The sequence below is a fragment of the Lasioglossum baleicum genome, chromosome 17, assembly GCF_051020765.1.
Source record: "Lasioglossum baleicum chromosome 17, iyLasBale1, whole genome shotgun sequence".
Lineage (NCBI taxonomy): Eukaryota > Metazoa > Arthropoda > Insecta > Hymenoptera > Halictidae > Lasioglossum > Lasioglossum baleicum.
This window is the reverse complement of record NC_134945.1, coordinates 6,369,028-6,384,025: the sequence shown is the minus strand read 5'-3', so window position 1 is coordinate 6,384,025 and position 14,998 is coordinate 6,369,028. Positions and strand designations below refer to the sequence as shown.

The 14,998-nt window shown below is 36.5% G+C and overlaps 1 protein-coding gene and 1 long non-coding RNA gene across 5 annotated transcripts in view; both read right to left on the bottom strand.

The window, feature by feature from the left end:
* LOC143217609 (uncharacterized) overlaps window positions 1-14,998 on the bottom strand; it is a 380,663-nt gene that overhangs the window by 278,996 nt on the left and 86,669 nt on the right. The gene's annotated exons all lie outside the window — the stretch shown is intronic.
* Window positions 10,860-14,998, bottom strand: part of LOC143217611 (uncharacterized) — a 31,646-nt gene continuing 27,507 nt past the window's right edge. The window contains exon 2 of the long non-coding RNA XR_013010866.1: window positions 10,860-14,905. This is a non-coding gene — a long non-coding RNA (uncharacterized LOC143217611). The remainder of the gene's footprint in view (window positions 14,906-14,998) is intronic.

The window sequence follows — 14,998 nt, the reverse complement described above, 5'->3', positions numbered from 1 at the left end:
AGTTATGGTTGTTTAAAGTTGAGCATTCTTCAGTGTTTTTGACATATCCGAAATATTTTCTCAACATTAGCGATATTACTGTTTGTATTACTGTGTGCACACTGCTCTGCACTACAAACCAATATGGCGGCGCACCTACCTGTCAAAAATACTGAAAAATGCTCAAGTTTAAGCAACCATAACTCCTGAACCATTAATCCTAGAGGATCGAAACTTCGATCTGCAGGTTTTCCGGGTACAAATTTACTGGATTACATACCAAATACATAAAATTCGTAGGAGAAACGAGAAAATTCTGAGTATATTCAAAATTGGTACCTTTCTCCTACGAATCATTATGTATTTGATATGTAATCTAGTAGATTTGTACCTGGCGCGGATGCAGATCGAAGTTTCGATAATCTAGGATCAATGGTTCAGGATATGATATAGAGAGTATATCCACATGTATACATACTGAAAGTCCCCCTTTTCGGTTTTCCGCTTATATCTCGAAAACCATGCATCCTAGCGCGAAGACCATTGCATACAATGTTAAAGCTGACGAAATGTGCCACAAGATTGACTCCATTCAGTTTTTCGCTATCTCGCATAGTTTCCGAGATATCCGCGCTCAAAGTTCATGTTAATGCCGTATTTGACTAGCTAACGCTTCAGCACAATTAGCGAACTTTGAGCGCGGATATCTCGGAAACTATGCGTCCTAGCGATAAGACCATTCTATACAAAATTAAAGCTGACAAAATGTGCCACAAGATTGACTCGATTCAGTTTTTCGCTATCTCGCATAGTTTCCGAGATATCCGCGCTAACAGCTTTTTCAAGATATAATTCTAGAAGCTGGTGGCTGTACCCCTGAATAATGTTTTCAACGTTACGCGAGTAGAGACTCTGTTGGTTTAATTACGTGTACGAGGCAATAATTACGAGCTGGGAAATAGTTGCGCTGCAGATTTGACGTGTCGCCGACTAGGTAATAAATCACGTTCGTGCAAGTGACGTTATGAAATTTTATGGCTATCATACATTTAATTAGCGTCAAAAACTCCGCGCGAAACATTACAAAATATTGTTCCTTGACGAGGGGATAGCAGCGGTGCGAAATATTCATTTATTTCGCAGCGATGATTAGCGAATGCTTAAAATATAATGATGGTTTTTTGAAAATTCGATATTAACGTCTGAACCGGAAAACATTTATTTAATCCGATTCATTATTTTAACATTACTGTGGTAATCGTAAGCGCGCTTTTTAATTTTAAAAAATAGGATGAAATCTTAAATACGTTTTAATGCGATAATTCCAGTTTAATTAATTCTGTTGAAAGTGTAAAACTCGGTGAAAAATAATAATTAATTCGAGGTATATTTGATTTAAATATTTCTATTTGAACAATTTGGCCAATGAATAATTTCGTTTTGTATTTTAACTCGACATTACCATTTATTCAAAAGAGGTAGACTTTTGCTACTATGAAATTAGAAGTCGATGGATCACTTTGTCGGCAATAATTGACACAATTAAAAAATTGATCATTGTATTTGACGATACAGGAGTGCGATGAAGCGACGAAAGGACTAATTGGTAACTACGAACGTGCTCGTTACAAGTATTATGACTGGGTATTCCTCAACAGCGGCCAGTGTGTGCCAAGAAGCAGTTTAGAACGGAATTAGTATAGCGAACGGACCGAGTATTTACAGAGTTCGGTGTGTATAAAGCCAGCTTTAATGAGAGGGTATTATAACACAGGGAAACTATTCCGGACGTGTTTATTTCACAATTACAATACGGAACATAATACGCGAACTTGCGCGTGCAACGTCAACTCGAATAACAGGAGAAAAAACGCAACAACTATTTAGCATTAAGGAAAGTCCAACGGCAGGGTTGAGATTTCGATGGAGATTAGTGGAAGGGATCGCTATTCCAAGATTAGCTTCGTTCGGGCCGATTAGTGCTCATTAATACGAATGGTTCCGTTCCAAACTTTTAAACAGGCTGTATCTGCCTCTCGAAACTGTACTTCTAATAGCACTGTATTCGACAAAGTCATATTCGACAAAGTCATATTCGACAAAGTCACTCGACAAAGTTATTCGACAAAGCTGTTCGACAAAGCTGTTCGACAAAGCTGTTCGACAAAGCTGTTCGACAAAGATATTCGACAAAGTTTTCGACAATATATTTTTCTCTGGAATTTAGTTTCCAAGATATTCCAGTTGGATGCTTAGTTAAATGCCCCACCCTGCAGATTGCAAGAATATTTTGAAAAGATCCATAAGCTACATGCACACACACAGAATTCTGAAGGATTCATTATTGTGTTTCGAAGAGAAAAGCGAAGAGAAACATTTTCTTGTATGCATGTTCCATTACAAAACAGATTGAACCGCTGAAACAAAAATAAAAAAGCATTTTGGTTTGCGACGGGTAAACACCGAGCAAACGAACAAATATGTCGGAAAAAAGTGAATAAATTTTCCGAGAACTGGAACACGTTATTTCAACATCGTTAAAGGAATATAACATTTTCGGTATACACGGTCCCCGTTGGTAACGAAGATAAAACGGAGACGTCTTCGGAGCCGGCGGCGCGGCGTCTTCGATGCTTCGAGAGCAGGTAGTTGGAGAAATTCAAAAATTGCGAGGAGAAATATCATCGGCAGTAAAACGAATTTGTCTGAAGGGATGAGAGAGAAAGAGAAGATAACAGAGGCACTTGTCGTGGAACGGCGAAAAATAGAAAGGGTTACTTGGCACGATTCCTTTTTACACCTGGTCCGGACCTATCGAACGGAGACAATCAAAACTTGGAAAGCCCCTCACGTTCCTTTTTCTAATAAATTCGGCTATAGGAGGGAAATTCCAATCACGCCTCGTTCGTATAGTCAAACTTGAAAAGGTTTGCCGGGGACGGTCGCCGATTGGTTTGGTATATGGTAACTCAAACGAAGAACTCGATAAATTCAAACGAGGCGCGACGAGCACTGAGAATTTTCTAGGAGCCTGTCTGACACGCACGCTACAGTGAGACGCATTCTTTCTTCACAGTTAGGAGCAGGGTCCAAAGGTAACAGTTATTTTACAATTTTCTACGACAAAAATCATTAATAAAAAGCTTAAGAAATTTAAGATAATGTACAGAAAATATAAAGAACAAAATTCGGAGAACAAAATGATTAAAAAATATCGAGTTTTACACTTTTTGGTTACGAATAACGATTATTAGTGCTCAAAATAATTGGATCCTCCTCGATAACTGTTATCGATGAAGAAAAACTGTCTCGATTGCTCAAGGCAGTTGTCCGGGAGAGAAGGTCATTTCAATCACTTATAACAGTTATCCATGGGAGAACTTCATAGTCCTACAAGTAATAATTTCTTTCACTCTTCAATAATGTTCACAAGCTACAGTTAATACATTGATGTTCTTAAATTATTTAAATCTGTCCACCGTTTTAAACTGCAACTATTGTCACACACACACACACACACTTTAAATCAGAATAACTCTTTTATGGATGGACCAAACGACCTGAATGTAAAGCTGGAACAATTAGTTTAGTGAAGTTATTCGAAAAAGTTATTCGACAAAGTTATATTCGACAATGTTATTCGACAAAGCTATTCGACAAAGTTGTTCGACAAAGCTATTCGACAAAGTTGTTCGACAAAGGTATATTCGACAAAATTATATTCGACAAAGTTATATTCGACAAAGTCATATTTGACAAAGTCATATTCGACAAAGTTGTTCGACAAAGGTCCCGGAGGAGAAGGAAAATTTGTATTCACTCGAGGAACTTGGACAAATAATTCGTCGGGAACATTAAATTCCTCTCTTTTTCCGATTTAATGAGGTTCCTTGCTCGCGGCGTCTTAACTAGATCGATTTAACAGGTTCTCGGAAGAATGATATTGCTAATATTAACCTCTTGTCGCATTTTAACGAGTCGCACACTCGTCATGAAAGTTCCTTGAATCCGAAGAACAACTACCCAAAAAGTGCCAATATTCTAAAAATAATAGAACATCAGTATTCCTTATAAATATTTCCTATGACGTAACAACAGGATATTGTTACCACAGTGGTGAATAAAACTGTCGAGAGATGAAGTTACGTTTCGGAGGCCACAAATGCAGCGAAAATGAGTCGAGAACCGATGAAAATTTGCGAGCAGGAGTCGGTTAATGGCAGGGGTTGTTGCACCCTTCCCCATCACGACAGACGAATGGTCGAAATAACAAACCCGCCGGGGATGGAAATCACGATATGACGAGTGGACACGCGAACCAAGCGTGGTTTCGCGCCATTCGGCTGGCTTTTATCATTACGGAAATTATGCCAATAGCCGTTTTACGAGTTTTCATCGTACACGCATCGTCTCGCCCCGAAGCCATAATAGATTTCTCAATTTGCAATTATGTTAAACCTACCAGCACCAGTCAAAATGACCGGTCCCAGATTTTGTATTTCACAATTATTGAAATAAAAAAAGTGATTTCATAAGAAATGATTCTATAGACATCTTTAGTGGAGTTGGGGATCGCTGAACGCGATGACGGACTACCAAGCGTCGCGCGGCGAGGTGTAACGGTTAAATTTATTAATAGTTTATATCTCCTAAACGCATAGGCTTTTTTAAAAATTGTTTTTTAAATATTGCATTGCCATCCAGTTCTGAGCTATGTTTAAAGTTTCAAGTCTTCAGCTCATCGGGAAGCTAGTTTAAAATCGATTGCAAAATTTGTACCGAACAAACAAACAAACAGACAGACAGACAAGAAAGCGGGCTGATAAAAACGTGGTAGAATAAAGAAGTTTCAGTATTACACTAGTATTGAGCGTTGCCGCGCGGCGAGGTGTAACGGTTAAATTTATTAATAGTTTATATCTCCTGAACACATAGGCTTTTTTAAAAATTGTTTTTTAAATATTGCATTGCCATCCAGTTCTGAGCTATGTTTAAAGTTTCAAGTCTTCAGCTCATCGGGAAGCTAGTTTAAAATCGATTGCAAAATTTGTACCGAACAAACAAACAAACAGACAGACAGACAAGAAAGCGGGCTGATAAAAACGTGGTAGAATAAAGAAGTTTCAGTATTACACTAGTATTGAGCGTTGCCGCGCGGCGAGGTGTAACGGTTAAATTTATTAATAGTTTATATCTCCTGAACACATAGGCTTTTTTAAAAATTGTTTTTTAAATATTGCATTGCCATCCAGTTCTGAGCTATGTTTAAAGTTTCAAGTCTCTAGCTCGTTGGGGAGTGGTTTAAAATGCGATAACAAGATTTGACGCATACAACAACGACAACTCGGCATAACACAGTCATTCCCAAGCCCATCTAAATTCCGTGGCAGATGAATTGTTCAATTCTAATAAAATTTTATCGCGCTCGGCGATTTCTCTGCCGCGTTCCTCTGTTCCGTGGCTGTTTCCTCGAGTTCGATCCACATTCTATTGCGCGTTTAAAGTAAAGGGAAACAACAAAGCATTTAATTTACGTTTCATCGATCCACGGTGTCCGACAAAGGCCATTTACACTTTATACGCGGAAATAATTCAGCCGCACACGGCTCGTAGTCGAAAATAAGAGCGATTTGATTGCAGCAGTCGCACGCAGCGCAAAAAAGTTGCGACTGAAAAATCGCACTGTTTGAAAATGTCGACACGTTTGCTGCCGCGCAACTGTACGAGTTTAAACTTTCGAGATTCTTTCTCGTTTGGATAAAACCCTGCCCGTAACAGCCGGCCGATAATTAATTTCCCGCGTACAAACAGAATTTCGTCACGCGATGGCTCGTAATGTCGTTGCAATACTATGCATCTATGCGTGTTGCCGCGATACTCGACAGAACGATGTTTCATTCTCCAATCCAATCAAATGTTCAATTATATTTGACACTGTACAATAGCAATTAACTTCGTTCGTTACGATAAACCGTATCCAAATACAATATTATGTATAATGAATTAATAAATTCCACATTGATCGCTTTAATGCGTCGCGATTAACAGTCAAGTTTTCATCTTATAATTATTTAAATTATGAACTTGTTTACGTGGAAATTTTGATGCTATAGATTTCTTTATCCGAGCACATATTGTGATGAAAATTGCACAAAATCTGTATAAATAGAGCCTTGTCATTTTTGTAAGCTGAAACATTTTTTTTTACATTTTAATCGCTTTAAGTGCTCGGTGGGTTTAGCGTTAAATATGTTAGAAAGAAAAAATTGCAAGTTTGTTTACAGTATTTTCATTTTATACACGAGTAAATATTAATAAATATTAATAAAGTATTATAGATCGTTTACATAGAACAGGCAAGGGCAACTTCTACCCCCACCACCAGTAAACAGGTTCCCCACTCCTAAAAAATTGTTGAAAATCCAGAAACTATCTGTACACTCGAAATAAAAATGATGAGTAATATTTTTAATTTACTGTTTAATGTAATCTAGCTTTTTAATAATAACTGTTGCTTTCTATATTTATTTTCTTTTGCTACTATTATTATGGGACGAATTAAATTCGTCAATTGCTACTATTATTATTGGACAGAGGGGGTATTATGCTTTTGTTATTTTATGTGATAATCATTATTAATTTGTTAATATATTACTTTTCAATTTTTTTAGTCAAATTTGAAGGAAGTGGTACCAAATAAAATTCTATTTTCATTGCTAATAGCATTTGTCGATTCAAAATGAATAAAAATCGTTCTAAATTTTGTTCAACTGAATACTCCAGCATTTTTTGAAAATTTCCATAAGCCATAAATGCATAAAGATCTCCGCAGTCTAGTGTTATCATTATTATATTACCAAATTATATCCTATATAACACTCAAAATAAAAATTAGGAATAATATTTTTAATTTATTGTTTAATGTAATCTAGTTTCTGAACTTGAAAAATTGAAGTTGGAATTGAAAAATTGATGTTGAAACAGAAAAATTGAAGTTGGCATTGAAAAATTGATGTTAATTAAAATTGGGAAATTGATGTTGAAACTCAGAAATTGAAGTGGAAATTGAAAACTTGAAGTTGAAATTGAAAAATTGATATTCACAATGAAAAATTGAAAAATTGAAAAATTGAAGTTAAAAGTCAAGTTAAAATTGAAAAATTAAAGTTGAAATTGAAGTTAAAAATAATGTTTTGAAATGGAAGATAAAATCGAAAAATTGAGGTTGAAATTGGAAAATTGAAGTTAAACTTGAAAAATTGAAGTTGAAATTGAAAAATTGATATTGACAATGAAAAATTGAAGTTGAAAGTCAAGTTAAAATTGAAAAATTGATATTAACAATGAAAAATTGATGTTGAATATTTTTAATTTATTGTTTAATGTAATCCAGCTTTTTCATAATAAATGTATTTATTTTGACTTGCTACTATTATTATGGAAGAGAGGGAGTATATTATAATACGAAGTAGCCAGTGCACTAGAAGACGACCATCCGACTTTTTTGACAAAGGCTGTCAACAATGCGTTCAATTAAAGCGAGCATAATGGACGCAGACTATAGATATATATCTCTCCGGGCGAATAATTAGCGTTGATATTTTAATGGCTCCATTATTGAGTATATCACACACGTACATACATATGCTTCTCCGTTAGGTTACGCGAATGCTCAAAGGTACTTGGCTGGTGTGAAACAGATCGTTCCATATCGTCTGATATCTACCTCCATTATCACGAAATATCGACGTTCAATTAATACGGGCGAAAGAGGCGAATCTGTGGAACGAACGGAACACGGAAGTGCACAACGCAATATGGAAAAGTGTAACTCTCCTTTAGCCCAACGCAGTAGCGGCAATTAGTTTGGATTAGGCTGTGGTGGGGGCGGAGACCACGCAGATGAAAATTGAAGTTGAAGTTTAGAACATTTAATATCGTTTTTCTCAAAAACTACTGTCTTTATGACAAAAATCAATACGACATAAAATATGTATTTCGATGAGACCTACAACTTTTATATCAAGTATTTTTCAAACTCACCATTATTTACGGAAATAAATGGAAAAGACTATGATTTTTACGGTTTTTTAATGGTTTCCGACATTTAATATCGTTTTTCTCAAAAACTACTGTCCTTATGACAAAAATCAATAGGACATAAAATGTGTATTTGGATGAGACGTACAACTTTTACATAAAGTATTTTTCAACTTCACCATTATTTACGGAAATAAATGGAAAAGACTATGATTTTTACGGTTTTTTAATGGTTTCCGACATTTAATATCGTTTTTCTCAAAAACTACTGCCTTTATGACAAAAATCAATACGACATAATATGTGTATTTCGATGAGGCCTACAACTTTTATTTAAAGTATTTTTCAAAATTGCCATTATTTACGGAAATAAATGGGAAAAACTATGATTTTTACGGTTCTTTAATGACCTCTGCCGTTACAATAAAATTTGCGCCAGTTCTCACACTATCATATTCGTAATCAGCACGTCAAAATACTTAAGAGTCCAGAGTATAAAAAAAAAATCGGAGGGTTGCTCGGCTTCCGGAAGTTTATCCTTCGAATCACACACCTATTCATTTTTCTCATAAATGCATGAAATCCGCGGTCTAGTTATATTCTACTGAACTAGAAATCATCCAATTTCCCCAATTGAAGTGAAATGATCAGTAAAAGCAATGTTCTAAAAATTTCAATTTGTTTATAACGAATCCGGAAGATCGTTTCGCACAGCACTATTATAACAGGACTTTTCTCCGTCGCCTTTTGAAACGAGAAACGTCCTCTGGCTCAAGTTTCAAAGCCAGAGGGCTTTCTGTTACGTCTTACGAGCGCACAATCGTGTCATCTCAAAGCGACGAATCGTCGCCGATATAGTCGACCAATTACATCGATACGAGAGTTACATCGACTTCCTCGATCCCTTATCCGTGTAACGCGTTGCCTAATTAACGTGAATATCGACGTCGATCGTTATCAATGTCTTCGGTACACGCGCTGCTATCGCCGCGAGCATAACATTCGTTTCGCCTGATAATCGGGACCGATTTGTTGGTAGCTGCGCCACCGATGGATCGTAATTTAAGGGTAAGTGGCTCTTAACACGGTCTTACAGGGGCACGCTCGTCGTAGATTACATGTATTATGGAAATCTTAGGGCGCGCGTACGTTACGCGAATTGCGCGGTTCGTTTACGAGCGCACGTCGTCAGCGTTAAATAGAAACTCGAACGTGATCGTCATCGAGGCATCGTTTGCATACGGTGCTCGTGGAGCTCACGCGGGCGATCAAAATCGGCATGCGCGAAAATAATCACCTAGCCCAGTCAACGAAAAGTTGTAGAGGGAAATGGAAGGAACACAATTTTCAACTTTGGGACTTTGTTTGGACTAGTAACGGGGTAAACATACTAAAAGTCCCCTTTTTCGGTTTTCCGTTTATATCTCGGAAACTATGCGTCCTAGCGATAAGACTATTCCATAAAAAATTAAAGCTGACAAAATGTGCCACAAGATTGATTCGATTCAGTTTTTCGCTATCTCGCATAGTTTCCGAGATATTCGCGCTCAAAGTTCACTATTTTTATTATTTGACTAGCTAACTCTTCAGCACAATTAGTGAACTTTGGGCGCAGATATCTCGGAAACTATGAGAGATAGCGAAAAACTGAATCAAATCAATCTTGCGGCACATTTTGTCAGCTTTAATTTTGCATAGAATGCTCTTATCGCTAGGACGCATAGTTTCCGAGATATAAGCGAAAAACCGGAAAAGGGGACCTTCTTCGTGTCGCCTGCCCTGTCCTAGTCCAAACAAAGTCCCAAAGTTAAAAATTGTGTTCCTTCCATTTCCCTCTACACCCCCCTTACGAGGATTCATCGACGGTCGAGTTTCGGTGTGCACGCCCCCTCGAACCACCCCCCGCGCGTCACGCTCCTTATCTTTCTTTCTGAATGCATAAAATCCGAGAAGATCAGATAGACGAGAGTCACTGTAAATATTTCAAACATTTCCGAATCCGCCAGGATCGAATCGAGACCACAGAAACATTCTGAAATTACTAGTCATTCATACCGGTCCGAATTTCCGATATACAATCTGTCGCGAAAGTAAGTGGATAGTTTATACGAATAACGAAGTTTACGGTCGCCGCAAATACGTTTCGAAGCTGGGATCATTTAATTACTGGCAACGTCCCACTTCTATCGAGTCATTGCGTCGTTTTCCCCCCCGGTCGAAACTTATCGTTGCAATCAGCCGGTCTGGCAGAAAACAAACTGGCTTCAATGCTCGGTGATTAACCGCCGCCGAAATAAATTCTTTTCCGCGTGCATAATGCTCGCGGAAAACAATCGCGCGCATTGTTGTCGCCGCCGCCTATTGTGCAACAAACACAATTAACCGCGCAAATTGAGAGCCTTCACACGACGCGACCCACCGAATGTCCATTTAAATAAACTCTCGCGTTGTTCAACACGGCCGATATTATTAATCCAAGCGTTGCCGCCGCGCCATGTTCCGCTGCGGAAGACCAAGTCCAGCCGAACTTTTTAATAGCGCGAACGTGATCGGACGCCGGGCGACTTCGGGGAGGGTGTGAAACAAAGGGGACGAAAATTAAGAAAAGTGCGGGCTCGCAGGGAATACTTGAAATTCTCGACTGACTCCGACGAACTGATAAAAAATCCCAGAAGGATATTAAGCGTACAGATCAGGTTTGCACCCTTTGCCCGCCCCTTTCCAACCCGGAGCTCCCTCACCCTCTCTTTCAAACTCCTCCAGCCAACTATTTCCCCCAATTACACGTTGGCCCCTCTTCTTAACCCTTTCCACGCGAACGTCGAGTCAGACTCGTGATGAAGATTCTGAACAGTATCTGATAAATAGACAGCGGATCTTTCTGCAAAATCAAAATTTATTGCCCGAGTTGAAATAAACTGGAACGAAATAGAAACTTATCTTCTTTCCCAATTTGATTAATAGATTGACAATCATAGAACAGTATTTCTAAATTTTACCACGTTTTTATTAGCTCGCTTTCTTGTCTGTTTGTTCGGTAGAAATTCTGCAATTGATTTTAAACTAACTTCCCGATGAGCTAGAGAACTGCGATGACAATGCGATATTTAAAAGAAATTTTTTAAAAAGCCTACGCGTTTAGGAGATACAAATTATTAAATTTAACCGTTACACCTCCCCGCGCGACGCTCGTTAGTACCTGATCGCGTTCAGTGATCCCCACTCCGCGCGACAGCGCTCCCTACTCCACGACGCGTTCCCACTCCCATTTCGATTCACCGAAAGTGGGAACTTTCGACCAAACTCGATTCAAAATCAAAGAACTTTCGATAGGAATGAGGTAGAGCGATGAAATTTTTTTTAAATTAAAGCTGAAGCTTGGCAGAATATGGGATAATTATGGAGATTGTGGTACGAACGTTTTTTAACCTTGAAAAATTTCGTTGAACTTTCACAATTTCGAGAAAATATCGTTTCTTCGTTACCACGCGCGGAAAAAATTCTTTGTTAACATGCTATATATCATTTCCCGTAGATTTCGTCACGCTGATTTCAAATCTGGTCTCAAAATTTGTCTACGACTTGAGGATTTTGCAAGAAATCGATTTTTGTGAACAGATTTTTGATAACCCACTAGTTTGAAGGTATTCTTTGTATTAAATTATTTTATACTTTTTAGTCAGTTTGAAAAAACGTGGTATTTTTTAAAAATTTATTTTCATTTAAATAATTATTCTATCGTAATTTGCTCAATAGATCGACAATAATGCGATAGTATTTCTAAAGTTTTCACTGTTTTGAATTACACCTACTTTACTCATTCTTTGCAAAATCAAAATTTCCTACCAGAATTGAAACAAACTGGAGTGAAATAGAAATTTACTTTCTTCCTTCAATATGTCCAATAGGTTGGACATGATATACACAACAGTACTTTTAAATTCTTCTAATACTTTCAATTTAAAAAATGTCGTGCTTTTAAGAAAAACAATTTTGCACGTTCCAAGTGGTAGTTCACTTTAGAATTTTTTTTCTCCTTTCCAACAGGATATTAAAGTGCTACGTAGTAAAATAAAAGTATCGATTTTTCAAAAATAGTTTGGTATATTCTGTTAGTACGATCCTCCTGGGATATTCTACCAAACTTTTATTTGCTACTTCGTAAAACTGCTGGATTTATAGCTCTGAAAGTGCAATCGTATTGCATAGTGGTAACTTTAAATACGTTTTTTTCCGAAATGAAGTTTCGAAAATCCATACCAGAGATATTTGAAACACTTCCGAACCAATCTCGATAAAATTTTGCAATAACATCCTCAATATTTAGTCCTTGATAAAGCGAATTCTCGATTCGTATATTTTCGATTTTTCTGCGGCGAAGGAAAATGTAACTTTTTAAAAAAATTGTATTTTTCGTAATCGGCTTGGACAAAAACTATTTTTTTTTTTTTGTTTATTTAACACTGAACACTGAATGCGATCAAAATGTTTCATCTGATAAAAATGACAAGGCTCTATTTATTTAGATTTTGTGCAATTTATCGAATCAATTTCCATGTAAGCAGCGTCATCATTTCAATAATTACAAAATTAAAAATCTAAGACCGGTTATTTGACCGGCAGTGGTAGGTTTAGTGTTAAAAATTTACATTCAGTATCTCAAACAAGGTGTTGTAAAAATTTAGAAAAATGGCTGCCACATTCTAGTTTAAGATACTTTAAAATACTAAATTTTTCAGCAAAAATCGTACTTAAATATCGTATATTAAAATGAATATTTTGGTTTTTTGAGAGAAACGCATTTTCACACATGAAAAATATTTATTGTTGAATATCTCTGATTTTTCAACCGTTCAAACATTTGTGACCTTTTAAATCCGTGTCTTCTGAGAAGATCCTCCCATCTGTGATTTAAACCATCTGATAAACAGTTCAAGAGGTGCAGAGCGGTTTCGCAGGGAAGTTTTCGACCACCTTCTACAAAGCTTTGACCTCGCGCCTAGTGATTACCAGCTTTTCGTACAATTTAAACAGCAGCTTCATTGCACAAGCTTGGAAATGATAAGGAAAATTGGAAAACTCTGTGTTATCAAAGACTTCCAATTATGGATGAATTTTTCGAACGTAAAAAGAGAAATAACATCATCAGGAAATACTTGAACACTTCAAAATAAGTTTGTTCATATCAATAAAAAATAAAATAAAAAAATAACTAATATCATTTCGAATTCTGCTGAGAACACAAATAAAATTTAATATGAGATCAAAGCATAGAGTTATTAAGTTTCAATTAATTCTCGTTGACATTATTAATTTGATTATTATATTATTATTATTATACATTAATGATTACAATCATTAATTTCAAGTAAATCAAAGAAACTAATCATATGAATAAGTTTGTAATCTAAATATTAATACATATCAAATAAATAAACAGTTCGTAATATCGATCAAGTGGATAATTTTTATGAACATTACGAAAGGAAGAATGTTATTCTAAATTTTTTGTAGTGGTAATTCAATATTGAAACTAACCTATCAAATATTGTGAACTAAAATAAATAATTAAAGGATTTGGAACAAATAATGAATTTTTCGTTTTCATTTTGGAACTGTGACGTTTGAAAGATTCCGAAAAACACAATGAACAAGGTGGACAATTTTGAAAACATTCTTAACGAAAGGATGTTATTGAAACTAACCTATTAAAAAATTGCGAATAAAGATAAAGAATATGAGATTAAACAATTGCGAACAAAAATAAAGAATATAATATTAAACAATTGCAAGAACAAGAATAAATAATACAAGGGTGTGAAACAAATGATGAATTTTTCATTTTCATTTTGGAACAGTGGCGTGTGAAAAATATTGCAAAAAATACAATGAGGCAAAATGGACAATTTCGTAAACATTCTTAACGAAAGGATGTTATAAAAAATAGAGAATATAAGAGAGCAATAAGAAGGATAATAAATCTTCTTCAGTTTGAAAAGTTTAACATACAGAAAGTGAAATAAGGTATAAGGGGTTGCAAAGACACGAAACTCGTCCACAGATCAGGTTAACCACCCTCCACCGCCCAACCCCGTTCTCCAGTACGGATAATTGAAAGAGTTATTCGTCCCGGAAACTTAGAATGTAGTCCTTTATTCGAGTTGTGGGTGCAGCACACCGCGGAAATTGGGAGATGGAGGAGGACAGAGCAAAAGGAGGAGGGTGCGCCGGAACTTTGTAGGTTCGATAAAACTAAGATATTGCGCCGACAGAATAAAAATGGTCAAAGCCAGGGAGCTAGCTCTCCTCCCTCGGAGCCAACCCTGATTGTTCGGTTGTACTCGTTTTAATACCGTTCAATGATTTCCTTCGGTGCTTCTAACGAGGCCCCTTTCTCTTCTCGTTCACGTCAATCTCTTTACGAGTAATTTACGAATTTAATTCGAGTCCGCTAGAGACTTTAACAATCCTTCGGCGGGGTATTGAACCGAGCGTGTAGAAAAAGAATGTATCCTTGATTTCACTTGATGGAAATTGTTACGTCAGTTATACAATGTATGTACATCAACGAGCCGACGAACCAGCAGTGCAAGTTCGTTTTATTACATGTAATTTCAACGGGGTCCCATGGAAATCACCGACGCAAGATTTCTCCGACACGGTTTTCACCGACAACATTTCACCGACGCCAGATTTGACCGACAATAGCTGTCGCCGACAACGCCTTTAACCGACAACGAATTTCATCGACAACGATTTTGACCGACAAAGAATTTGATCCACAATGACTTGAGACACAGTATGATAATATTGTATGACAATACTGTATGATAACACATATGGTAATACTGTATGATAATACATATGATAATACTGTATGATAATACTGTATTATAATATATATGATAATACTGTATGATAATACATATGACAATACTGTATGATAATGCATATGATAATACTGTATGATAATACATAT